A 25605-nucleotide genomic window follows, 5' to 3' on the forward strand; every position below is an offset into this window, starting at 1 on the left:
TTTCAAATTGTGGTGCTGAGGAAGACTCTTGAGAGTCCCTTGGACTGCAAGGAGATCAAACCAGTCAATTCTAAAGGAAATCAACCCTAAATATTCATTGCAAGGACTGATGCTGAAGCTCCAATCCTTTGGCCACCTGATGCCAAGAGCCAACTCACTGGAAAAGACCCTGATGCTGGGAAAGATTGAGGGCAGGAGAAGAGGGTGACAGGATGAAATGGTTGGATGGCATCACTGACTCAACGGACATGAGCTTGAGCAAACTCTGGGAGGTAGTGGAGGACGGGGAAACTTGCCATGCTGCAGTCTCTGGGGTCACAAAGAATCAGACATGACTTAGCAACCAAACAACAAAGTGAGTGATTATTGTTTGTGGTCTGAGTGTGTGCGTAGGAAGGGAAGGGTGAGGGGAACTGCTCAGAGTCTGCCCCTCAGGGTTCCTTCTGTCCTACTTCATATATCTCAGCCTTTTCCCTCCCATGACTATACTTCTGATTACTAGATTCCCTAGCAACATCATAGCAACAGACACACATTTAGAATTTTAAAAGTAAAAAAGTGGGGCAGGGGAACACTCTATAACATCTCAATGGCTTTCCTAGAGGGATGTCATTTGTTCAATAACTATAGGAAAGATGGCTTTTCTCTTACATTTCTGCATCACATTTGTTCAGGAAATCATAGCCATCGAAGGGCTCTGCTGCTGCTGCTGCTATTAAGTCGCATTAGTCATGTCCTACTCTGTGCAACCCCATAGACAGCAGCCCACCTGGCTCCCCCGTCCCTGGGATTCTCCAGGCATGAATACTGGAGTGGGTTGCCATTTCCTTCTCCAATGCATGAAAGTAAAAAGTGAAAGTGAAATCTCTCAGTAGTGTCCAACTCTTCGAGACCCCATGGACTGTAGCCCACCAGGCTCCTCCGTCCATGGGATTTTCCAGGCAAGAATACTGGAGTGGGGTGCCATTGCCTTCTCCATCGAAGGGCTCTACTTAGACAAAATTGTATAATAGGTAAAAATTATAATTGTTCTTTCTGTCACTCCCCACCAAACTTGAAGAAGTTAACTTTTCTGAAAAAGATGAACCTTTAAATCCAATGTGTTAGAAGGTTGGTGAACTACATGGACCTAAACATATATGGTCTTTCATATTTCTTGCATGAAATATTATTTCCTAGGTAAAATTCAGAGACTGTTAGGAACTAAGGGAGAGATCCTTTTGGAGGGAGTTGGGGATTTAACATTCTTTTAAACATCTTTCTCAAGGGTAGCTCTTGAGCAAAGTCTGTGGAGGATCTAAGTCCCATGTCTTGACTCCTTAATTCTGAAGTGAGGTATGGTCTGGCCACCAGTATATCTGGACTTGACAGAAATCACTTGGATTAATGCATCAGCTTGTAGAGGGTCCTTGCTTTTTTAAGGAAAAATAAGATGCTTCAAAATAGAAACTGCTAATTATATTCTCCAGATCTCATTTTCTCCTTGAGACAGATACAAATTCCAATTGTTTCTGACCCTAGAGTGTCATCTCCCAAATTGGCACGTATTTTGACATATTTTGTGAAAGCAGTTTCCATTATGTTATATTCACCAACACATGGTACATTGAAACTGTTAAGCAAAATACAAAATATTACTAATAATCTATCTGCTATGTATTATTAACATTCAAAAGAAACAGCCTCCACCAGATGGGGAGACAGATCTGTGATACCCATTCGTGTTTTATGTCCATGAAGTAGCACAAATCACAAATCAGAGTAAGACTTTCAAGTAAAGACTCCTATTTCAGCTCTTTAGTTGTCTGAAATGAAATATTAATTCATATGACAAGACAGCAGGTTTCCTGCCTGTGGGGAAGTACCTGGGTCAGAGACTCATGAGCTCTGTGTGTCTTCCCAGAGCCGCCCTACTGAGCCTTTGGAATCACCAGCAGGTCACTTTGCCTCTCTTGTTCTTAGTGTGTTTAGAATCTGGAAACTTCGAGTCCATCATTTTTCAAGTTGGTGTTTATATTAGGAATAAATGCCCAAAGGTGTGAAATGCTCAGAGTTTCTTAGATAAAGATGAATGACTGCTTCAGCTGGGTGAAGAAATTTCAAACTTGTACTAGTCTACAAACCATTTTTACCAGCTCTTTTATTTGGTAGGAAGTAGTTTGGTTGTAAAGAGAAATATAATTATTTTAGCCTTAACAAGGAAAACTGCTTTTCATCTCCTTGCTGACTATTTGTGAGACTATATTCTCGCTACCTGGATTAAGTTTTACAGATAGCAATGTTCGCTGAGGGCTTCCCTGGTGGCTCAGAGGTTAAAGCATCTGCCTGGAATGTGGGAGACCTGGGTTCGAAATGTTCGCTGAAATCAGGCTCCAGGAAAACATAGTTCTGTCACATTTTCATATCTAATGTTTATTTCTCCGTTTGTTAACAAACCTATCATCTTCACAGAATTTTCTGTTTCTCATTTTCCCCCTTAGTTCTTTTAATTATGCGTAAATAATTTTTTAGTTTATTTCTTCTGTTTGCATTTCTTTGCCCCTCAGAAGAGATCGTGTCTCTCTCAGGGTGAAGAGAGATGGAGCTTGTCAAATTCTGTTCTGGCTCCATTTCTTTCACCATTGGTCTCTCTCTCTGTCTCTCTTTTTTAACCAAAGCCCCTCTACTTGGGGCTCAGAAAATAGTTGATGCAGGAAATGAAATCCCCCCACAGACACATAAACTTGGGAGGCAGTGTAGCATAGTAGCAAACAGAATGGGACTTGGGACAAGGAAGTGAGTTTTGAATTCTAGTGCTTATCTTGTTAACTATCTGAACTGCGGAAAATTTACCTCTGGGCCTCTTTCTTCTTCTACTAACTAGGGATTACAGTACCTACCTCATAGGGTTCTTGTGAGTATTAAATTAGGAAATGCAGTGGTTTAGCAGAGTTTTCAGAACATGGCCATGGGTCAGTAATTATCTGTTATTATGACTTATGATGGCAACCCACTCCAGTATTCTTGCCTGGAGAATCCCATGGATGGAGGAGCCTGGTAGACTACAGTCCATGGCGTTGCCAAGAGTCAGACATGACTGAGAAACTTCACTTCACTTCACTTCATGACATTATGATAGTTTTTTCACCTTAAAGCATCTGACACAGTGTCTCCACAGAGTGCTGGAATATCTATATATAGATTTTTAAGTCTAAATACATCTTTTCAATGATGGAATAGACTTTTTTGTTCAGTTGATAATTCTGGTAACCTCTACTCAAGAGTTTCAAATTTGATTTTTGGAATACTTTCAACTTTACATGTTTATGAGATTTAGTGTGTGTATTAATATTTTTTATGTCCTCATTTGTATGTCCTGAATCTTGTTTGGCATATACAGGTGCTTAATAATATTTACTCACTGATTGCTTCCCTGTTAGCCACCTTTTATTTAACCTCTTTTTAGGGTAATCTGGCCCAAACTGTTAGTACTACTCCCATGCTACATATATATAAGTTGTAATATTTTTTCAAGCTATGTGTCTAGTGTCAAGGTTTTGAAATTTTCTCTCTGGTGGATACCTATACTCTTCCAATTGAATTTACTCAAATGTTGTGTGTTTGTGTGTGTGGAGAGGCTGTGGCAAAGGCAAAATTGTGCAAAGGCAATGATAGTGAAGTAAATTCTAATAAGGAATAAACATGTGAGCTTTCTGCGGAGGTACTTCTCTTTATATATGATTTTATTTCCAAACATGATATTTTAGTCTCTGCTTATATAGATTCTATCTTAATGTTTTCAAGATCTTTTCTTGTGTTCTGTTTCTAAAAGTTCAGTGTACAGTTTCCAGCTCAGTAGAAAGATTACTCATTTGGTGAGGACCTATTACATGCTGTGTAGACTGAGACTTCTGAGAATGGCTCTGTCTCAAGGAGAAGCCACAAGTATATTAATGGCCTGCTTTGCCTGAACCAAGAGAATTGATTCCCCTTTGTTTCTAAGGAAAATCATTTTGAGGGTACTCACCATGATGTGATGAATGGCACTATAAAAACACTTTGGGGCTTTAGAAGGGAGAATACTGGCTTAAAAGTTATTTATTCCTTGCAGTCTAATTTTACTCCTCTAAAGCTATATTCAGTTTTGGAATGCCACTTCTCTGTTCTCTTTCCTTAACAATCCATACGAATGTTTCTACCTCCAATGTTAATGCTCACCACGCAGTAAAGAAGACAGCACTAAATTGTGTTTTGAGTTGCTGATTTACCTTACTCTTTGTTGTATATTTTGCCAAATATAACCTAGAAATTTATTTCTTGAGTTCTGTCATTTATTCCTCCACTGTCTGGCAGAACTGGCTTTTCAATGCTTGGGACTTGAAGAAACATTTGAGTGGGATGGCAAGTCTACCAAGATATTTGCTCAAGACTCTTAAAGAATCCTACACAAGGATGTCTTGGAACCAGATTTTTAAGTGAACAAAGTGAAAACCTGTTTCTCTCATGGTTATTGCAGGCTTTTCTATTTTTAAAGTAACCTTCACATATGGTACCTCCCTATAAATCTAAATAGACTCCATATTGATGTATGCATGATTTGAGCTTACTCTTCATGATACAGGAAAGTGATGAACTCAACCTGAATTTTGTTGGCTTTTCAGATTGTTTTAGTATGAAAGGGCTACCGTGTTCTAAAAGAATTGCTGGATCATGTTAATGTACGCATTCATTAATAAGTATATACACTATTACATTCCTAGCACACTCTATTAATTATGGAAATCATTTTCATTTCAATAGTGGAATTTACATGACAACAGCTTCTGGGACTCAGTGGAGCATCAGACCAGCATGTCACAGAACTCCCTTGTAGTGTGGGCGTTGACAGGGTTCTGTTGACACCAAATTTGCAATGAAAATGTCTCATAAATGTGCATCCACATAGCACATTATTTAGAAGGGATCATCTTCATATTCACATAGGTCATGAATGTCAAAGATGAAAAATTTCTCCACACTTGCATTGCTAAAATAAATTATTGAGAATATACAGTCACACACATACACATGAATGACCTGAAAGATGTGTCATAAATATTTAGAAAAGATGTCCAGATATAAAACTGTGACCTTTGTGTTCTCTCCTGTAACTTTATAAAGCTTTTGTATTTTACAAATCCTGTATAAAGGTTGGATAAAGAGTGTAAATCAGGTAAGAGAATGAACTGGTCCAGAGGGATTATAATAGGGAATAAATTACAAGATCAAATGGGACCAAGGGAAAATTAGACTGAATATCACAACAAAAGTTTTTGATAGGGAGAACTATTAAACTGTAAAAGAATCTTTCAAAGATAATAGAGGTCATTACTTGAGCCATTTAAAATCAGACTGGACTGAAGTACTCTAAAACATAATGTGCTGTAGAGACCAAGACTATATTAGATGAAGAAGGAGGGGGATGACCTAACAGTTTCTGCCTTCTCCATTATGAATATGATTGTACTCATTTTATGTGTTCAGTCTTGGTGGATAATCTTCTACAATTTTATGCTACTTCTTGGGAGCAATTTCAACAAATTCATGTAATGCAGAATTGGATGCATTTAGCAGAATCTCAGAAAAGATGAAAATGCACACTAAGCTCAGTGTAAAATAGCAAAGTGAGACAACTATGAGTAAACATTGCTACTTTTGAGAGGAGTAAACCCTGGAGGAAAAAAAAGAAAACCTTACTTTGGAACTCTGGCCATATTCCAATGTGCATAAATGCACACTGTCCTGGCTTTCAATGGAGGTTAGGTATTAATTTTCTTTTGTTTAATGGTATCTTGGGAACTTGTCGAGTGTAGGACAACAAATTGAAACATTTTATCCCCAAGATAATGGGCTATATTTTGGCAGGAGGTAACTACAACCCTGGAGAAAAAAAAAAATCATGTACCATTTTGTAACTGTGGATGAGAAAGAGAAAATGGTTTAACTTGATAAAAAGAAATTGACATAAAACAAAAAAGAGAAAAAGGTACCTGGGGGAGTTGTAAAAAAAAATGTGATTACTGGGAATCTTTCAAACTAAGACTGCCCTTGCTCTTCTGTGGTTCTTGATGGTCACTTGTCATGAAGTAGAGAAGTAAGATAGGTGGCCTTCTGCCAATTATCCTAGTTCTTTCACTCAATAAAAGTATTAATTTAAATTTAATAAAAATAAAGATTACCACTCTTTATTCCATCTGAGCATTTACTCAACTTACCAATTTTAATTGCAGTGAGTAAAATCAGAGTGGGGCTCATTTAGATGTTTGGTAATTGTGGGGAAAAGTCATTGACTTACCCTCTTTTCAGGTGTACACTACAACTTTTAAAAAAGACAATAGGATGTATTTTCATTATGTATAATGTTTTCTGTTTATGTAGCCTTCTATCTCTTTTCTCAATGTATTGATTATAGATATTTCTGAAGTCTAAAAAATGCCATTAATTAAATAGGTGACTTTCTCTCCCTGTCTCCAAATATAATTTATTGCTTGCGTTGGCATAGTTTTCTACAAGCTGAATTTCACATTTCATTGGTATGAATCTAGCTCATAGAACAGGAGGCTTTATAGTTTTTTTTTTTTTTTTTTTTTTGAGGGGAGGGGTTATCATTTTTAAAAGGTATTCTTACCATTTATCATTCTTTTTAGCCCAATGAATGTAGATACTCTGAAATTTTCATTCTCTTATTTGTGATAATATAAATTTCAAGACTTCTCCTGTTTCCATCCTGAGCATCTGAGTTACTCTGAACAGCAATCAAGTCTTAGGGCATGTCTATTGAAAATACCCATGTACTCCTGCTTGGTCAGAACTTGAAAGGGTGGACACATAAAGCCTACAGGTGTGAGAAATCTTTGTAAATACCAGACATTGCCATGATGTAAGGGAATAGATCACTTTATTGAAGTCTGATATTATAATACTTCACAAATCTATTCAAATTCTATTGGGTTGCTTTGAGGAAAAATGTGCACAGTACTATAGAACCATTAACTAATAGAGTATCCTAAACATCTTTGGTAGGAAGTGTGTAATCCACCAGAGTTTAGGGTCTGTTTTTTTGTCATGCCAATATTACATATGTTTCCAGGAACAATTAGAGTCTAAGTAACAGTCTTAAAATATGTAATCAGATAAACCAAAGCAGACCTAAATTTGAGTAAATGAACAATATTTCTGTACTAATCAATGCTTTTTTTCTTCCAAAGAAACACAACATAGCTCTAATAAATAGTTCTAGTTCTAAAATCATGTAGCACAGATAAATTTAAGCAGAGAAATTTAAAAGTAACAAACTACTGCTGAGATCCTTAACTCACAGAAACCTCAACTTCGAATATACTGATATGTAACTATGTTTCTGTATATGTCAAACATAGCACTATTCAAATAGCAGTATAAATAATTTTACTAGCAAATTAGCTGAGCACTTGAGTGCAGATTATTAGAAGTATATAGTTCTATTGTTATTAAAATTTACAATGCTTTAAAATACTTAAAAGGCAGGGGCATGCCCCTTAAGATATCTACCTGAGAGTGCTACACCTTTGGGAATCCTCTACGCTTGCTAATCCAGGGAAAGAACTAGAAGGAAATCTAAATTAAATCCTTAAGAAACGAGCTTATTGGGTATATTACCTAGTCTATTTCTGGATCCCGCCCTCTCTGAGTTATCTCACTGTCAGATAAGAAAATGGAACAGGATTGACGAAGAGATATGCTCCCAGTCTGGCTCTTTGATTTTGCGCTCAAGCCAAAAGGAGCGGAGGGCATGAGTTAAGCATCCTTGACAGGCGTGCTTGTGGGAGAGCCAACCTCTGGCAGCACAGCGTCTCCCAGCTGCGACGCGGACCAGCTCCGCTGACCGCTGCCCACCTCGCCTGGCAACCTCCACACCCACATGAAACCGCCTGTGTGGCAGCCAGTCACCGCACGTTTTCCTGTGCACAAAACTGGGGGAACCCCCCCGATAGAAACGTATCCTGGAGCCGAGAGCAGAGCTGGAGGTGGTTGGCTGGTGAGACTGGTCTCTCTGGGGGTCTGCGAGCGCTCGTCAGTCCCTCCACCTCTCCAACCCTGGGCACCCGATATGTACCCCGAAATCTGCCTCCCTCCCGGAGTCATAGATGAGCGCGTACACACACAAACTCTCATTCACGCACACCCACCTTGCTGCTGCCCCCCACCCTCCCCACCCCTGCCAGAAAGGTAGAGACTGGTCCGGGCTCTGCCTCAACTTTACGGGCTGTGCCTGCCCCACGCGGCACCCGAGCCTCCGCGCCTTCGCTGGGCGCCCTCCAGAGGGACACGTCCTCCTCGGGGCCCCTTACCTCTCACCGACAACTCCCGGCAGGGACTGGAGCGGACCTCGGTGGCAGCAGTGGCGGCCGAGCCTGCACCCGGGCTCTGGCTCATGGTTGGTCTTCCTCATCCGACACAAAAGAGGTAGCTTGCCGGCTTTGTCCTTTCCCAATCCAAGGGAGAACTTATTTTGCCCCCGAAATGGCCAACTTGTACGCGCCGCTTCCTGTCACAGTGCCCCCTGCCCCCGCCCCCTCCAGGCTGCGTGCTGGACCACTGCCCGGTGGCAGAGCATCCAGGCTTCCGAGTCAGTGGGGAGTGGGAAAAGGGAGGGTGGGAGGAGAAGAGAGGGAGGAGGTTGGGAAAAGGGGAGGGGGTGCAGTGGTCTTCCAAGGAGGGGAGGGGAGCAGTTCTCTGCCGAGTGCCTGTCCTTCTCCTTAGGGGCAAACCCACTTCCCAGCTAGGTAGCAACTTTCCTTCACCTTGGCCGGGCTGAAACCTTCGCATCTAATTGGGACTCTCTTGGCAGAGGCACGGACAGTTCTGGCATCCTCTCCTTCTCCTTTTCTTTTGCTCCTTTCTTACCCTCTCGTTTCCCCTTTCCCTCTTCGTCCCCCTTTCTCCCTCCCTTAACAGGGGTGTATCTGCAGAGTCTTCAGTGAGCCAGGGTACCCAAAGGGGAGGATTATTATACAGAAAGCCAGGGCGATTTTGCTGGTGGCTTTACCTCTCTGTTTAAAATCCTGAAGCAGTGCCTGCAAAGGTTGGTGAATTTCGGAGGGATCGGGTGGAAGGGAATGGGGGCAGCAGGGAGGTCGGAGGCTCTAACTTTGAAGCTCTGCTCGAGCTCGTGGCCTGCGGGAGAACCGGGACTGTCAGCCCTGGAAGAACTCTCCTGTGGTCCCAGTGCAACCGGAGGACCGCATGCTGGAGGAGACAGAGAGGGAGCGAGCTTGGGAGGCCGATGTGCAGCTCTGCCCCACACGCCGCTCAACTGCACATTGAGAGCCCCTGGAGAGGGCTTGTGCAGAACAATCTCTGGGTCAGACGGGAGGGGGACGCTCCTGTTTCCTAGCAACCCTCATCAATCTTCTCGGGATTGCTCCCTCTGAAGGAATTCGATTGGACAGCCCCTGGAAGGAAACCACGCCCCTTCAAAAAATGCTGGGCTGCTGCTTTTTCGCATTCTCCCAAATTTCTTGGGTGGAATAAGATTAGAGGGGAGTGCTGTATAATCTCCCTTCTTATCATCAGATGTTTCTACACCGCCTGCTGGCAGCGACCCTCCCTCCCCCACATTAGTTCTTTTCTAGTCCTACTTGTGGTTAGCAGACACAATGATTTTTACAGAACCTCTTCTTTCTTCTTAAAATTAAATAAATAACCTAAAATCGGTGACGTAGGCACAAAAGAGAAAAGGCACACGGAAATAGCTGTAATAGACTCCGAGCTGCAAATAAAATCCTAAACGTGAAATTCCAGGCCTCTTTCTATGTATAATTTCAAAATGAAAATTCACTGTCAATAATTTCCCCACCCTAATATACTAACTTTGTTAACCAAGGCCTGAGTTACCTGTATCCAGAGACCATTAAACTTAATGCTTTAATGCTACATTTATTCTTTAATATGTAATGTTAACTTGTTAAACAACTGCCTGCTTTTGTAAGCCAGCCAGAACATTTAGACTACAGAAACAATTTACCACTGATTCTTTTAGAGAGCCAAGGATATTTTAAAAATACTTGTATATTCCATTGTGAATGTCATTAAAACTAGAAACTTGAATATATTAAAAATTAAAATGTTATTTAATAGTGACTCTGTAAAAATGCTCAAAGTTCCCCTTCCAGTACCATTCTTTCTGACTGCAATAGGAGTGCCCAAATAGGAGAAGAATCACTCTTCCTTTGTACCGCATTGCTATTATCTCACCACAAACACATTTGACTTTCATAAGAGAGAATTTTCACAATGTCTTTCCAATAGACGACTGTACATCAAGGAACAGTGACGCAACAATGGAGAAGATAAAGTTGTATATACTGCAAGGTCTTCAGATACCCACAGAGCCACGTTGGCAGTCTGTTTTTGTTTTTTTCCTTCTTCAGACTGTTCCAGAAGATGTCTTTTTGCTTTTCTAAGAGTTTATCAGAGTCAGCTGAAATTGAACAAAGAGATGTGATTTTTAAAATTTCATTGAAAAAGTAGCTATGTTTGCACAAAGAAAGCCCTGATGTATATACTGAACTGCATTACCATATCCTGTATGTAGCCTGTTTAACATACTAAGATTTGTGATGTGTAGAGACTGAAATACTGAAGCAAATTATCAATCTGTTACCAGATCTGCTGTTATGGGACACTTTCCCTTTTTCCTCTCCCACACACACACAAAGGATTGATGAATGTAAGGGCTTTTCAGCTTGGTGGAAGCATGCTCCCTGAATTCACATCTGTCATTGCCATCGTTTCCTAGTTTTGTGACCTTGGGCAAGTCTTTTAATCTCACAGTATCTGGGTTTCATCATCTGTAAAATGTGGATAATAATTTCTCATCCCTCAGAATTATTTTGAGGATTAGCAAGTACCATGTTAGCTATGTGCAACTAATTACTAGTTACCACTATCGGTCTCCAGTTTATAGTTTTATTTAACTTAATGGTAACTTAATTGTTGAACCAAGCATAATATTTACTTGAAGGCAGTTAGTCTTATACTTTAATTCTTCCTTTTTAATTTAACTTAAATTTATCATTGGGAACATAGCTTTAATTTTTAATATTTATTTGGTGTGTGTGTGTATGTGCATATGTATGTGTATCTTTCCAAGTTCCTTTTAAAAGCTTCAAGGGATAGAAATGAAGTACAGTTTCTAGCTAAGTGGCATACCAGTTGGAAATGAAATCTCTCCCTTTCCCCATCCTCCCCTAAGTATTCTAGCTGGGTTCCAACTCTAAACAATTCTAGTCCCCTGTTTTAAGTACCTTAGTATAGTATGTTTATGGCCTTTATAAAATTTGTTCAATTCACATATGTGTTTGGACATCTAGACCACTCTTTCTAGTTTATATTTTTATTAATTTAATTCATTTTTTACTAATTCATCTATATTTATTTGAATAATTAATCGTGATATTCCTTCTTAAGTTGTTTTACAGCCAGTGTTCCAACTTCTGGTAAAATGCCTGTTGCATGTGGCCCATAAAGCATACCACCCTTCATTCAGAAAGAACATTGAGATTTGATGTGTTGTCATTGTTAATTACAAATGAAAATGCCTTCCATGTTCCCATTCTGATCCAGAGTTGACTCTCACTAACGTTCTTTTTGATGTGAATGTCCATTGATTGGGTCACTCCAGAGATTTCTTTGCTGGCTTCTCCTTCCAGTCAGCGGTGTGCAGTTATTTTGATTCAAACATGGGGTGTCCAGTTTGTCTGGAACAGTGCTGGCTCACACCTGCCAGGTTAGTGAGTTCACATTGCTTACTTTGTTTCTGGAAAGTGTGGGGTTTGGGCATTAAATTATGTAAACCCTCCAATCATCTGGCCAGTATCTCCTGTATCAGTCTGCCCTCACTCATCTGCCATGTGACTGTTAAATTCCCCTCTGTAACTCTTTTTCCGGAACGGGAGTGACCAGTTCTGGAGGACTAACACACACATCTCTGTAAATACATAATGCACATATTTAAAATATTAAAGTTTATATCTAATTTTCTTAGAAATATCTCTTTTTTTCAACTTCTTTCAAAATGTTTCTCCTTGGATCTTTCGTACATTCTAATTTTAATTACTGTTACACAATATAAAAGTTAAAATATTCTAGTCTTAATTTTGATTGGAGCTCCAAGGCAAAGGGGTGCCAACTACCCCAGGTGCCAAAGCAGTTTTCAGATGCCCTGTGCTGGGTTTGAATGGAATACCTTTAAGCCATGTGGATTATGAAAGAGTTAAAGTCCAAGAAGCTGAGAGAGATAGGAAAACTGGAATTGAGAGAGTTTTGGGGGTGCTCTCAATATGCAGGTAGAGGATGGGGGGCAGTTATGTGCTGTCTCCTCACTTCAACTCTAGTGAGGGGTGCTGCTGCTTCAGGGAAACCGTTGCTACGTTCCTCTGGAATTAGGGTGATGTAATAGATTTGCTTTTAAATTCATTGCAGAAAAATATAAAATGCAAGAGACTGGGTGCAGATCTGTTTCCCAGAGGGCTGAAATAAAGCTGAACTTGGCAGGTAACTGCACTGCCTCCTATGACAGGTAGAAGGGCTTGCTTTTCTCTGTGTGTGTGTATGTGTGTGCGGGCGGTGGTGAGCACACAGAACAGGTGTGTTTGCTTGGATTCTAACCAGAAGGGCTTGGTGGAGAAATTTTGAATGCCCCTTAGACAGTCTATGAAGGGCATGGGACTGTGGTAGTGCGCTGTGCTGTGCTTAGTTGCTCAGTCGCGTCCAGCTCTTTGTGACCCCATGGAGTGTAGTCTGCCAGGCTCCTCTGTCCATGGGGCTTCTCCAGGCGAAAATACTGGAATGGTTTGCCTTGCCCTCCTCCAGGGGATCTTTCCAACTCAGGGATTGAACCCAGGTCTTCTGCATTGCAGGTGGATTCTTTACATTCTGAACCACCGGGGAAGCGTGGCAGTGTGGTTGTGCTTAAAGGTGCCTAGTTGAAGGTGAAAAAGAACTGCTGACCCGGTGCTTATGTGTGTGCTGTATCAACCTGGTTGGGGGGTTGCTTTTTTTGTAATTCATCAGTCTGGACAAGACACCGTTTCCTAATTCACATACAACAGGCTCGGTGAAATCTGAAGGTAATGTACAGACAGCCAGGGGTTTAAAGTAGGGTAGTAACTGTTCAGTCATGAAAGCCTCACCAGAAGCAGGTCATACTTTGCAATTAGAAATCCTCCAGATCCAAGGGTCTTCACAGAACTGATTAAAACGAGATTAGAAAAGACAGCGTTGAGCACCTACTAAACCCAGGAAAAAGCAATGCTAAATGAGAGCAGTGCACACAGGACTTTTCTTATCTTGCCGTGTCTTCCATCTCTGACCTGTTGGACTCATCTCCTGATTGAGGTGGAGGGAGGTTGAGGATGTAGAACTGGCTGAGCAGAGAGGATACAGCCTGCCAGCTCCCACTGCAGGCTTCCCTGGCTCCTCTCGCTGCTCTTCAAGGCTGGGGGAGGGGAAAAACTTGAACCCAGATGGACATCAGAATTTTGATCATTATGTAGAACCTAATTCTATGTGAGTTTAGTGGATTGTTGTTATTGTTGTTTGTTTTGTCTTTTGGTTCTAAAGTGAAGGAAGCAGGTTTTATCTATGAACAATCTAGAAGTCAAGGCACTGGCTTTCAATTACATCCAAAGGGACAGGGAAGAATAAGCTCTATAGGCAAGAAATGCAAGGGCAGCGGTGAGAAAAGAATACATTTGTTTTTGTGGTGCTTTATGAAACTCACTTTGTAGGCATATAAATGATCTGAGCAGTGCTTTGAATTCTTTTGCATTTTCATCCGTGCCTTTCACAAGGGAAAAAGAAGAGAAATAATTCTTGGATATTTACTATGTGTTTTGCTTTTATCCTCCATATGGTATAGTTAATAGCTGAATTGAGGTTCTAAACTTAAATGTTCAAATATTAAAATATCCATTACCCACGAGTAGCTTCTTTGGAATATTTTAATTTTTAGAATACTTGTTAATAAAAATAAATAAGGAACTAAACATAAATATTATAAAAATATTAGATTCTTTGAAAATACTCATCAGAAAAAAATTGAAGTGCTTATTTATTTGTCTTCTCTACTAAATCGGAAGTTTTACTGATAGTACTTAAGGAAATGATGAGTGTGTGGAGGATGGGGGCTCAGAGAAGTCATTCTTAGTAGACATTTGTTGAATGAATGAATTAACCTTTAAAGATTAAAAGATCATATTGACTTCGATGGTTGAGTAAACTGAGTCCTGGATATAGCATGTATCCCAAATTTCTATGTAAGAGGAGTTTAGAATTGTTAATCTGGTTTATTGTTAATTTGCTTCACCCTCTTTAAGAGGGGAGTGATGTCATGCAATCACTTTTCTGTCTGAAATTCTTAAAACTTACTGACATGTTATAAATCTTAATAGGCATCTGAGCAATAAAAAGATTAAAATGATTAGAAGATCTTTCTAGAGGTTTTGTCTCCATTCTGTATTCATGTCAAGCAAATTGTTTTTAGTTTTGAAATGAAGTGAAAGTCATTCAGTTATGTCCTACTGTTTGTGGTCCCATGGACTGTCAGTCCACGGATTTCTCCAGGCCAGAATACTGGGGTGGGTAGCCTTTCTCTTCTCCAGGAGATCTTCCCAACCCAGGGATTGGACCCAGGTCTCCTGTATTGCAGGCAGATTCTTTTAGGTCTTTTTAAAAATAATTTTTTAGTGGTGATCAGGGATAATGTGGTGATGAAAGTTATGAGATTTATTGGTTAATGAAATGCTCTTGGCATAACTACTGCTCAGAGGAGTTAATTTATACAGATTATGTGTGGTTAGAATCACTGCTTTTACTTTGGACTCATGACTCTGGTCTCTGTAAATGATGCAGAGCACAAATGCTAAAGGGGTGCAGAAGAAGGAAAAGTGCGTGAATGGGTTTACCTTTTCACCTGTAAATTTTATCCCAGAGATTTTGGCAAAGGTTTACATTGTATGTTGTTAGATAAAACATATGGTGATATTATTGATTTTGGTCTTTTGTTGATTATTTCCTTCCTGAAAATTCATACCTATTTTTCAATACCTGGAAGAGATGACATACTGAGTGGGTCATCCCTAAGCCAGCCTTTCGATTCAGAGCAGGATCCAATTAGTTACATGTATATATATGTTATTGGAGTAGGAAATGGCAACCCACTCCAGTATCTTGACTGAAAAATGCCATGGACAGAGGAGTCTGGCAGGTCACAGTCCATTGGGTAGGAAAAAGTCAGACACAACTGAGCAACTCACACATACATATGTATGTATGTAATCAAGTAACATTCACTGGAGACTTGCTGTTCAGTTGCTCAGTTATGTCTGACTCCATGACCCCATGGACTGCAGCACATCAGGCTTCCCTGTCCTTCACGATCTTCTGGAGTTTGCTCAAATTCATTACCATCAAGTTGATGATGCCATCCAACAATCTTATCCTCTGTCTCCCCCTTGTCCTCCTGCTCTCAATCTTTCCTAGCATCAGGGTCCTTTCCAATGAGTCAGCTCTTCCCGTCAGGTGGCCGCACTATTAAAGCTAAAGCTTCAGCATCAATCCTTTCAATGAATATTCAGGGTTGATTTCCTTTAGGATTGACTGGGAGATCTCCTTGGTTTCCAAGGGAATCTCAAGAGTCTTCTCCAGCACCACAATTTGAAAACATCAATTTTTCAGTGCTCAGCCTTCTTTATGATCCAACTGTCACATCTGAACTTGACATTGGAGACTATCATGTGCCAAACACTCTGCAGAGTGTTTTGGATACCAAAGATAGAAGGTAGTAGGGACCTTGCCCTTTAAGATTTTAGTTCTGATAATGGTGAACAGAAGTGTCAACAAGTCTTTAAAAATATATGCTAGAATAGATAAGGAAGGTCCTTTAGGAAGAAGAGTGACCTTATGGAAGTGGCCACTATATACTAATCAAGATAAAAATCCTGACCTCATATCCTTTGAATAGAATGACCCATGGCAAGAGCTTATTGTTCTACAAATTTAGCACTTCAAAGCTAAAATTGAAATACATATGTGTGAGAAAGGGAAGCATAGCAGTTAGAAATGTTTTTTTTGGCAGCAATTAACACATTGCCTAACAAACAATGGATTAAGCAAATAGTGCTATCCTACTTTATTTTCTCATTATCAGGACTGTAGAAATAGGCAGTTTTTGTATTGGTTAAGTGGCTTAGTATTGTGAGAGCCAGCATTTCTCTCTTTTCCTTCATGTTGCAGTATTGCTGCTCCAGCTCCAGCTGTCACATCACTTATTCAGGAGGCAAGAATAAGCAGGATCAGAAGCATAAACTGTATTTACCCTAGGTATGTGGGATGCATGATCTTTCTCAAAACCACATAGTAAAGAAAATGAAATAAAAGGAATTCAGAATGGAAAAGAAGAAGTAATATGCTCCCTGTTTGCAGACAAAGTATACGATACATAGAAAATGCTAAAAATACTATCAGAAAATTATTACATCTAATCAGTGAATTTAGTAAAGTTGCAGGATACAAAATCAATACACAGAAATCACTTGCATTCTTATACACTAACAATGAAAATTCAGAAAGAGAAATTAAGGAATCAACCCCATTTATCATTGCAACAAAAGGAATAAAATACCTAGGAATAAACCTATGTAAGAAGACAAAATAGCTGTATAATAAGACACTGCTGAAAGAAATTAAAGATAACATATACAGATATTTCATGTCCCTGGGTTGGAAGAATCAATATTGTGAAAATGACTATGCTACCACATGCAATCTGTAGATTCAAGGTAATCCCTATCAAATTACTAATGGCATTTTTCACAAAATTAGAACAAAATATTTCACAATTTGTATGGAAGCACAAAAGACCCAGAATAGCCAAAGCAATCTTGAGAAAGAAGAATGGAGCTAGAGGTATCAACCTACCTGACTTCAGACTAGACTACAAAACTACAGTCATCAAGACAGTATGGTATTGGAGCAAAAAGAGAAATATAGAACAATGGAACACGATAGCCCAGAGATAAACCCACGTACCCATGGGCACCTTGTTTTTGACAGAGGAGGTAAGAATATACAGTGGGGCAAAGATAGTTTCTTCAATAAGTGGTGCTGGAAAACTGGACAGCTACATGTATAAGAATGAAATTAGAACACTTCCTAACACCATACACAAAGATAAACTCAAAATGAATTAAAGACCTAAATGAAAGGCCAGACACTATACAACTCTTAGAGAAAAACATAGGCAGAACACTCTATAACATAAATCACATCAAGATCCTCTATGACCCACCCCCTAGAGTAATGGAAATACAAACAAAAATAAACAAATGGGGCCTAATTAAACTTAAAAGCTTTGTACAGCAAAGAAAACCATAAACAAGGTGAAAAGACAACCCTCAGAGTGAGATAAAATAATAGCAATGAGATAGATGACAAAGGATTAATTTCCAAACTGTACAAGCAGCTCATGCAACTAAATACCAGAAAAACAAACAACCCAGTCAAAATGTGAACAAGACCTAAACAGACATTTCTCCAAAAAAGACATACAGATGGCCAATAAACACATGAAATGATGTTCAACATTGCTCATTATTAGAGAAATGTAAATCAAAACTACAATGAGATATTGCCTTACACCAGTCAGAATGGCCATCATCCAAAAATCGACAAATAATAAATTCTGAAGAGGATGTGGAGAAAGGGAATGCTCTTGCACTGTTGGTGGGAATTTGAATTGATTCAGCCACTATGGAAGACAGAATAGAGAATCCTTAAAAAACTAGGAATAAAATTATCATATGATTCAACAATCCCACTACTGGGCATATACCCTGAAGAAAACTATAATTTAAAAAGACACATGTACCCCAGTGTTCATTGCAGCTGTATTTACAATATCTAGGACATGTAAGCAACTTAGATGTCCATTGACAGATGCATGAATAAAAATGTTGTGGTACATAAACACAGTTGAATATTACTCAGCCACAAAAGGAACAGTGCTAATCAGGAGGATGAACCTAGGGCCTGTTATACAGAGTAAAGTAAGTCAGAAAGAGAAAAACAAATATCATATATTAACACACATATATGGAATTGAGAAAGATGATACTGACAAACCTATTTGCAGGACAGCATTGGAGATGCAGACATAGAGAACAGACTTATGGACACGGTGTGGCGAGAGAAGGAGAGGGTGAGATGAATGGACAGAGTAGCATGGAAACATATACACTGCCATATGTAAAATAGATAGCCAGTGGGAATTTGTCGTATGACTCAGGGTACTCAAACTGGGGCTCTGTGACAACCTAGAGGGGTGGGATGGTGTGGGAGGTGGGAAGGAAGCTCAAGAGGGAGGGGACCCTCTGAGCCAGGTATGTATACCTCTGGCTGATTCATGTTGATGTAGAGCAGAAACCAACACAATATTGTAAACAAACTGGAGTGGGTAGCCTATCCCTTCTCCAGGGGATTTTCCCAACCCAGGAATCGAACCAGAGTCTCCTGCATTGCAGGCAGATTCTTTACTAACTGAGTTACCAGGGAAGCCCCATCCTTCAGTTAAAAGTAAATAAATTAAAAAAACATAATAATATTATCATTTATGTCTAACTGGCCAGACCTTTCCATATGACTGCCCCTAGCTACATAGTTGGTTCGAAACATGCAATTTGCTTTTCTAGCTTCTTTAGTGTACGGTATCAAGAAAGAGGGTGAATGGAGCTGGCAGCTGAGTCAGCTGGCTTAAAGTGTCTGACTTGGGCAGTAATCTCACTGCTTCCCTCTTAAATCACTTCTATGCTGGAGACAGTGTTCCAGTCCATAGTCTAATTTTTTAAAAAATTTATTTAAGTGTAGTTGATTTACAATGTTGTATTCATTTCTATTGTACAGCAAAGAGAGTCCATTATACATATATATACTCTTTCATATTCTATTACATTATAGGTTTTCACTGGATATTGTATATGGTTCTCTGTTCCATATAGTAGGACCTTGTTGTTTATCCATCCTATATATAGTAGTTTGCCTCTGCTACTCCCAAACTCCTAATCATTCAAGTCTAATTTTGACTTGAAATTGGGGGACATAAATAGATCTGTCATGGAAGGGAAAATTTTTGTAGTTACCTATTGAGAGCATTCACTCTTTGTTCCTTTATAGGCTGTGGCTAAGTGACTATTCAGGATCAAGGTCAAGTGTAGTTCCTATTATTAATTATCTTAATATCTGGCTCATGCTTTATCTGAAAGCAATATGGATCATTTAATACTCTTAGGGCTTAAAAGTATGTTTCCTTTTAAAGGAAATGCTAAGTTGCAATGCAAACTGTTTGTATCGATAGGTATAAGCACAAATTCCAAACAATGATGCCCTACAGTTCAGTTATTTGGAAGACTGTTCAGTAAAGAGTAAATGCACTTTTAAGTATGCAAAAAAAAAAAAAAAAAAGTGGATCCTCAAGCATGAATGTTGTGCAGAGATATCCCTCTAGTGGTTCTATTCTGGGGACTCATTTAATAATAAATATTTACTGAGGGCCTGATCCATGCCAGGCAATGTGCTATCTGCTAGGTGTGAGGATAGATTAATTCAATATAGCTCTGGATGTTACGGAACATACAGCCAGAAAAATGCTTTCAATCAATATAAGCTTTATTTTTAGGAATGTTCCAACCAGAATCCTTATGACCATGGGAGATGTCACAAGTTCTCAGTATCATATTTCAGGTTATTTTACTCTGATCCACAATACTCTGCTTTTAAATTTGTTTTGCTACTTTGGAAATGTACTTTTCATTAGAAACAAAAGCAAACAAACAAAAAGTTGCTTCCTCTGTCTCTATATTTCCTCCTTTAACCTTTTATATGTTTAAGCAATATTTAATAACTTCTCTAGGTTTATAAAACACTAGGTTTATAAGCGTTTTTTAATGTGAAAGTCAATGTGCCTATTGGGAAATCTTTTCATAAGAAAAACCATGTCCATTTCAGTTAGAATTGTTTTGGCCTGATCTAGTGTAAGAACACTGGAAAAGAAGAAAGATTCTCTTTATAGGTGGGGATACCACAAAATGGCAACAATTTGCTGTCATTTCTAGTCCAGAATTTAATAAAATTAATTCAAGATTTCAGGAAAATTTTTTCTCAGGCAAAACATATGTTGCTGGAATTATTGAGTCAAAACCTTAATAAGGCAGTTGTTTTTATCTTCTAGTTTGGTTTGGTAGTGGAGACTCCATCACTGAGGGCATGACATTTCAATTAGAAGTTATGTCAAACTAGTAGTAACAACTACACATAAAATCCATTCTGTTCAAATGAGAATCTCGTAGCCTGAGAAGGAAAGTTGGATTAAAGTTCCGGAGGAAATGTTTATTAAAACTACATGGTAGTCACAATTCTTTACTTTTGTGATCCATTATTTTTCCTAAAGCATAATTATTTTGATTCTAAAAGTTGTAGAATTCATGTACTCTTATTAGTAGCAATGATTAGAATGCAGTGCAAAGTTGTGGTTCTTAAGGTTTGCAGGGAAGAAGGGCAAATCCCTTTTTGTACCTTAAATGAAATATTTTTTGTTCCTTAGAGTATTGCTTAAGTAATAAAGTTGCTCTTGCCCATCTATTCTTTAATAGTATGTTTCCTAAATGGATGTTCCAGGAATATGAATAGATCAGAGAATAGTTGAATAAGAACAGTGAAAGGCTTACCAAGAAGTCAGCTGATTGAGTGCTTCTCAAACTTTTTTTTCTGCCCAGAACTCATGATGATCTTCCAGCTGGCTGTCATTCTCGAAGGTGCATCTCACATTATTCTGAATTCTGTTGTCTGCTGTAACTCAATTCCTTTTTCTTCCACTGAAGACTGTTGGAGTGCGGGTGAGTATTGGAATGAAGTATTGAGTATTTCACTATTCCAAATACTGAATTCTCCATAGTGAATATTGGAATGAGTTATTGGAATGCAGGTGAGAAGGAATGACTATTCTAGGAGTGCCCTTGTATCTCTTCTGGTTGACATACAAAGTGAAACACTCAGAAGCCTTGTCACTTTATCACAGGATAGAAACTATTGACCTCTTTTACTTTCTGTCTTGCAGAAATAGTCGTGGTGAATCAGTGAATCTCATTGATTTATTATGTGTTAGTTTCTGCTGTACAGCAAAAGTGATTCAGTTTTGTGTGTATATATATATATATATATATATGTGTGTGTGTGTGTGTGTGTGTATACATATATATATTCCTTTCCATTATGGTTTATTACAGGATATTGAATATAGTTCCCTATACTATATAGTAGGGTTTCCCTGATAACTCATTTGGTAAAGAATCCGCCTGCAATTCAGGAAACCCCAGTTCAATTCCTAGACCAGGAAGATCCGCTGGGGAAGGGATAGGCTACCCACTCCAGTATTCTTGGGCTTCCCTTGTGGCTTAGCTGGTAAAGAATCTGTCTGCAATGTAGGAGACCTGGGTTTGATCCCAGGGTTGGGAAGATGCCCTGGAGAAGGAAAAGGCTACTGTTTAACTATAATATTCCTTTCCATTATGGTTTATTAAGGATATTGAATATAGTTCCTTGTGCTATATGGTAGGACCTCATTGCTTATCCATTGCATATATAATAGTTTGCATCAGCTAATCCCAAATTCCCAAATAGAAACATTTTCACCTTGACCAGCACTTTTGGGTTTTCGAAATGCCTTCATGTCTGGAAAACTTATTGTGTTTTTTTTTAAGCTACTGTGCATATTTTCTGGATGAAGAACCTAAGGCAGAGAAAAAGTTAGCTGACTTATTCTAGGTCATACAGTAAATGAGCGGTAAAGCCAGAACCTTAATCAAGCTAATGGATTTTAAATCCAGTATGTATTCTAAGACCCTATCTTGCCTCTCCTTATTCCTTTTCACTGAATGATGCTTTTCTGCTTCTCCCATTTTACCACAAGCCACGCTGTGCTTACCGGTGGTCTATATTTAGGTTGTTCCTTATATACCTAAACTTCATTCCCCTTCAAAATTCTGTTGAGTATTTCTTTTTCCCTTTCACAGAGCTTTCATCTTTAGTAGCTTTGCCATTTGTAAAAAATGTTAGCAAATAAACCATCCCTACTAAGGGCTTTAGCCTGGTAATTTTCTCTCCCAGTTAAGTTTTTACTTTAAGGAGTAATAGCATGACTGAAAGTTTCAGGTAATTTGAAAATTAATAAGATTATGTACCTACTGTGACTGTAATGATTGGGAGTATGTGGTGATTGATCTCTATATAAATTAAAATGAAATAAGCCAAAATTTTAAGAGAATATTTTGGTTATTATCTGTGATCTCCTCCTTCCTCCATGATCCAGTCAACTTCATAATGAACTATCAGGAAAGGTACTATGTCTTCTTGTTCAGTGTTCTTTGCCTGAAATATAGCACAGTGCATGGAACACACTTGTTGAATGAATGAATTTAAGCAATATTGCCAACAATCCGCTTGATGATAACCATAGAAGGAAGATGTAGGACATATAAAAACTGATATTACGATAATGTAATTACAAAACATGTGATTCTCAGAGGTGAGATTAATTAGGTGTGTTTGGTAGGACTGACTAAATTATGCTGCAGTAATAGCAATCCCTGAATCTTGCTGGTTTATGACAACACTCATAATACATGTTGTTTGAAGGTTGACTAGGAGCTCCGTTTCATATTGTCTTCACTCTGGGATCCAAGCTGAAGGAGCAGCCACTCACCCTATGGAACCCTGTCAGTTGTGGCAAATGGAAAGGAGAGCTCGAGGGTCCCACATCAGTATTTAAATGTACTGACCAGCAAGAGACACATACATTTTATTCACAGCTCATTGGGCGAAAGTAATCCCAGAAACCATAAGGGGGGAGAGATGCAATTCTACCCCATGTCCACAAGGCGGAGGACCTGAAACAGCTGTGAACGGCACTAATCATTACCATACTGGAGAACGGTATTCATCTTGTGTGTAAGCTGTATCTGTAGTATGTATTTTCCCATAGCAAAAATTAAGTATTTCTGTTTTTTGACCATTTTCTATGGATCGGGCATTGTGCCAGTGATTTACATACATTTCCTTCTAATTCATACAACAGTTATGAGAGGGAGCAAATATTAATACTCTATATAGATGAAGAAGCTGAAGTGAAGTGAGTATTCTGCCCACTTAGTGAGTAGTGGGGTTCATGTTAGAGCTCAGGTCTTCCGGACTCCACAGATGATGCCCTTGACAGTCATGCAGTGTTGTTTTGCTGTAATACCTATATGTTTGCTTTTAGTGGTGATTTTCACCAGATTCCTGAATGTCCTTTTATCCATAATGCTGAGCTAGCATGCTTCTGGTCAACTGAAAGTTGAAAATCAACACTCTGTTCTTGCTACCGAGACTAAGACTGTAATATTTCTGATTTAAAAGGAGAGTTACCATGAGACCATTCAGATAAACGAACAGTCAAGATTGATTAAACTCATGAGACCAATTGTGTTATTCTGATAAAATCAAGTTCTAGATCCTGTTTCTATTGATTGTTTAAAATGCTGGGTCAGTGCTTGAAAATTGCAAATGATAGCCCCAACGTATTTACCGTGCTCGAATTATTCTCTTAAAATTGAAACTGCCTTGTGGAAATATTGTTTCCAGGCTTTCAAAATAAATATTAACTTCATACTTAGGTTTCTTTTTTTTCCTGCAGAACTTGTCTTCTGTGAAGGACAAGCATTTTTTTTTTCTGTACGAAAAGTTTTCAAGATTACTTTTGGCATTGTCTTTCATACTATTGCAGATTCTTTGAAACAGAACATTAATTTTTGGTTGAGTGAGGGCATCTCTTTTCTCCGTGTCTCGTATTTCCAGGCCTTTATGAATTAGGATAGCTCTGCCTGGCCTCTCTTCCCTTTTCTCGTCACTCCTCAGTGGAGGAGTCAACCTTCATATTCATGTGCAGGGGAGGATGAGAAGGACACATGAAGTGTAACCTCTTCCCCTTTACTTTTTGTGGCATCTGCCAGCTTGTAGAGATCCTGTTTTCATGTTTGTTCAATTCTAAGACACATTTTTAAAAATATTTATTTTTAAATTGAAGGATAATTGCTTTACAATTTTTTTTTTCTGTCAAATGTCAACAAGTATCAGCCATGGGTACACTCATGTTCCCCTCCCTCCCATCTCCCTCCCCATCCCACCCTTCTAGATTGTCACAGAGTCCCTGTTTGAGTTCCCTGAGGCATATAGCAGGTTCCCAGTGGCTGTCTGTTCTACATATGGTGTTGTAAGTTTCCATGTTACTTTCTCCATACATCTCACCCTCTCCCTCCTCCCCTCCTGCCATGCCCATAAGTCTGTTCTCTATGTCAGTTCAGTTCAGTTGCTCAGTCGTATCCGACTTTTTGCAACCCCATGAATTGCAGCACACCAGGCTTCCCTGTCCATCACCAACTCCCGGAGTTCACTCACACTCAAGTCCATCGAGTCGGTGATGCCATCCAGCCATCTCATCCTCTGTTGTCCCCTTCTCCTCCTGCCCTCAATCCCTCCCAGCATCAGAGTCTTTTCCAATGAATAAACTCTTCGCATGAGGTGGCCAAAGTACTGGAGTTTCAGCTTTAGCATCATTCGTTCCAAAGAAATCCCAGGGCTGATCTCCTTCAGAATGGACTGGTTGGATCTGACACATTAAAAAAAAAAACAACCCTAATTTTATTGAAGTATAGCTGATTTACAGTGTTGTGATAGCTTCTGCTGTACAGCAAAATGATTCAGTTATACATATATATATATATTTATATATAAACATATATTCCTTTTCATATTCTTTTCCATTATGGTTTACCTTGGGATATTGACTGTAGTTCCCTATACAGTAGGACCTTGTTTGTCATTCTGTGTACAGTAGTTTGCGTCTGCTAATTCCAAACTCCAATCCATCATTCCCCTCCCCCTTGGTAAACACAAGTCTGTTCTCTATGCCAAGACACACTTTTAAAATAACTGAGCATCTCTGAATAAACATACGTCTTATGACTAATGGCAGGTCCTAGTTTAAATGATAGACAGGGTTCATTTCTTTCTCAGGGGTGCATAAAGTAGTGGCATGCTTTACACATTTGTCATTAGATGAATATGGTATTCTGTTTTCCTCTCTAACATATGGTAGATAGCCTGACTGTAGGGCGCAGTGTTAGGAATTCACTGTGACTGCATGTGCAAGTCATTACCCCAACAGTTTCCCTAGTCATAAAGATGATGTCTCCATCCTCCTAACATTGTAATCAGTTCTCATTTGGTTTTGAACTTCAGTAAGGGGAGAGGAGTGTTATATATTCAACATGAGAATCTCTGAATCTCGTATATTGGATCAGACACCTTGGTAACAGGTCAGGAATAGAAGTTGGGGAGAAGAGAATTGTGGAGGTAGAGGTACATTACCAAAGCCAGACCCTAAAACAGTCCAAGAGGGTTTTGGCTTCCAAGCAACGGCAGAGGTGGAAGTCATGGTTTTTTGACTTTGGTGGGCAG

General features: G+C 39.1%; 1 protein-coding gene and 1 long non-coding RNA gene across 6 annotated transcripts in view; one reads left to right on the forward strand and one right to left on the reverse strand.

The window, feature by feature from the left end:
- Positions 1 to 9314, reverse strand: part of GRM3 (glutamate metabotropic receptor 3) — a 248017-nt gene extending 238703 nt beyond the window's left edge. Inside the window, exon 1 of one of the 2 annotated variants that reach the window (XM_006057628.4) lies at positions 8349 to 9314. The gene's annotated coding sequence lies outside the window, so the exon portion shown is untranslated. The remainder of the gene's footprint in view (positions 1 to 8348) is intronic. The other variant, XM_025291018.3, reaches the window with a different exon arrangement.
- LOC123334681 overlaps positions 1 to 25605 on the forward strand; it is a 178033-nt gene that overhangs the window by 110506 nt on the left and 41922 nt on the right. For 3 of the 4 annotated variants that reach the window (XR_006552726.2, XR_006552727.2, XR_006552725.2), the window contains exon 3: positions 20829 to 20948. This is a non-coding gene — a long non-coding RNA (uncharacterized LOC123334681). Of the gene's footprint in view, positions 1 to 20828; positions 20949 to 22746; positions 23720 to 25605 lie in introns of those variants that run through there. The other variant, XR_006552724.2, reaches the window with a different exon arrangement.

Source organism: Bubalus bubalis, chromosome 8 (genome assembly GCF_019923935.1).
Source record: "Bubalus bubalis isolate 160015118507 breed Murrah chromosome 8, NDDB_SH_1, whole genome shotgun sequence".
Classification (NCBI taxonomy): domain Eukaryota; kingdom Metazoa; phylum Chordata; class Mammalia; order Artiodactyla; family Bovidae; genus Bubalus; species Bubalus bubalis.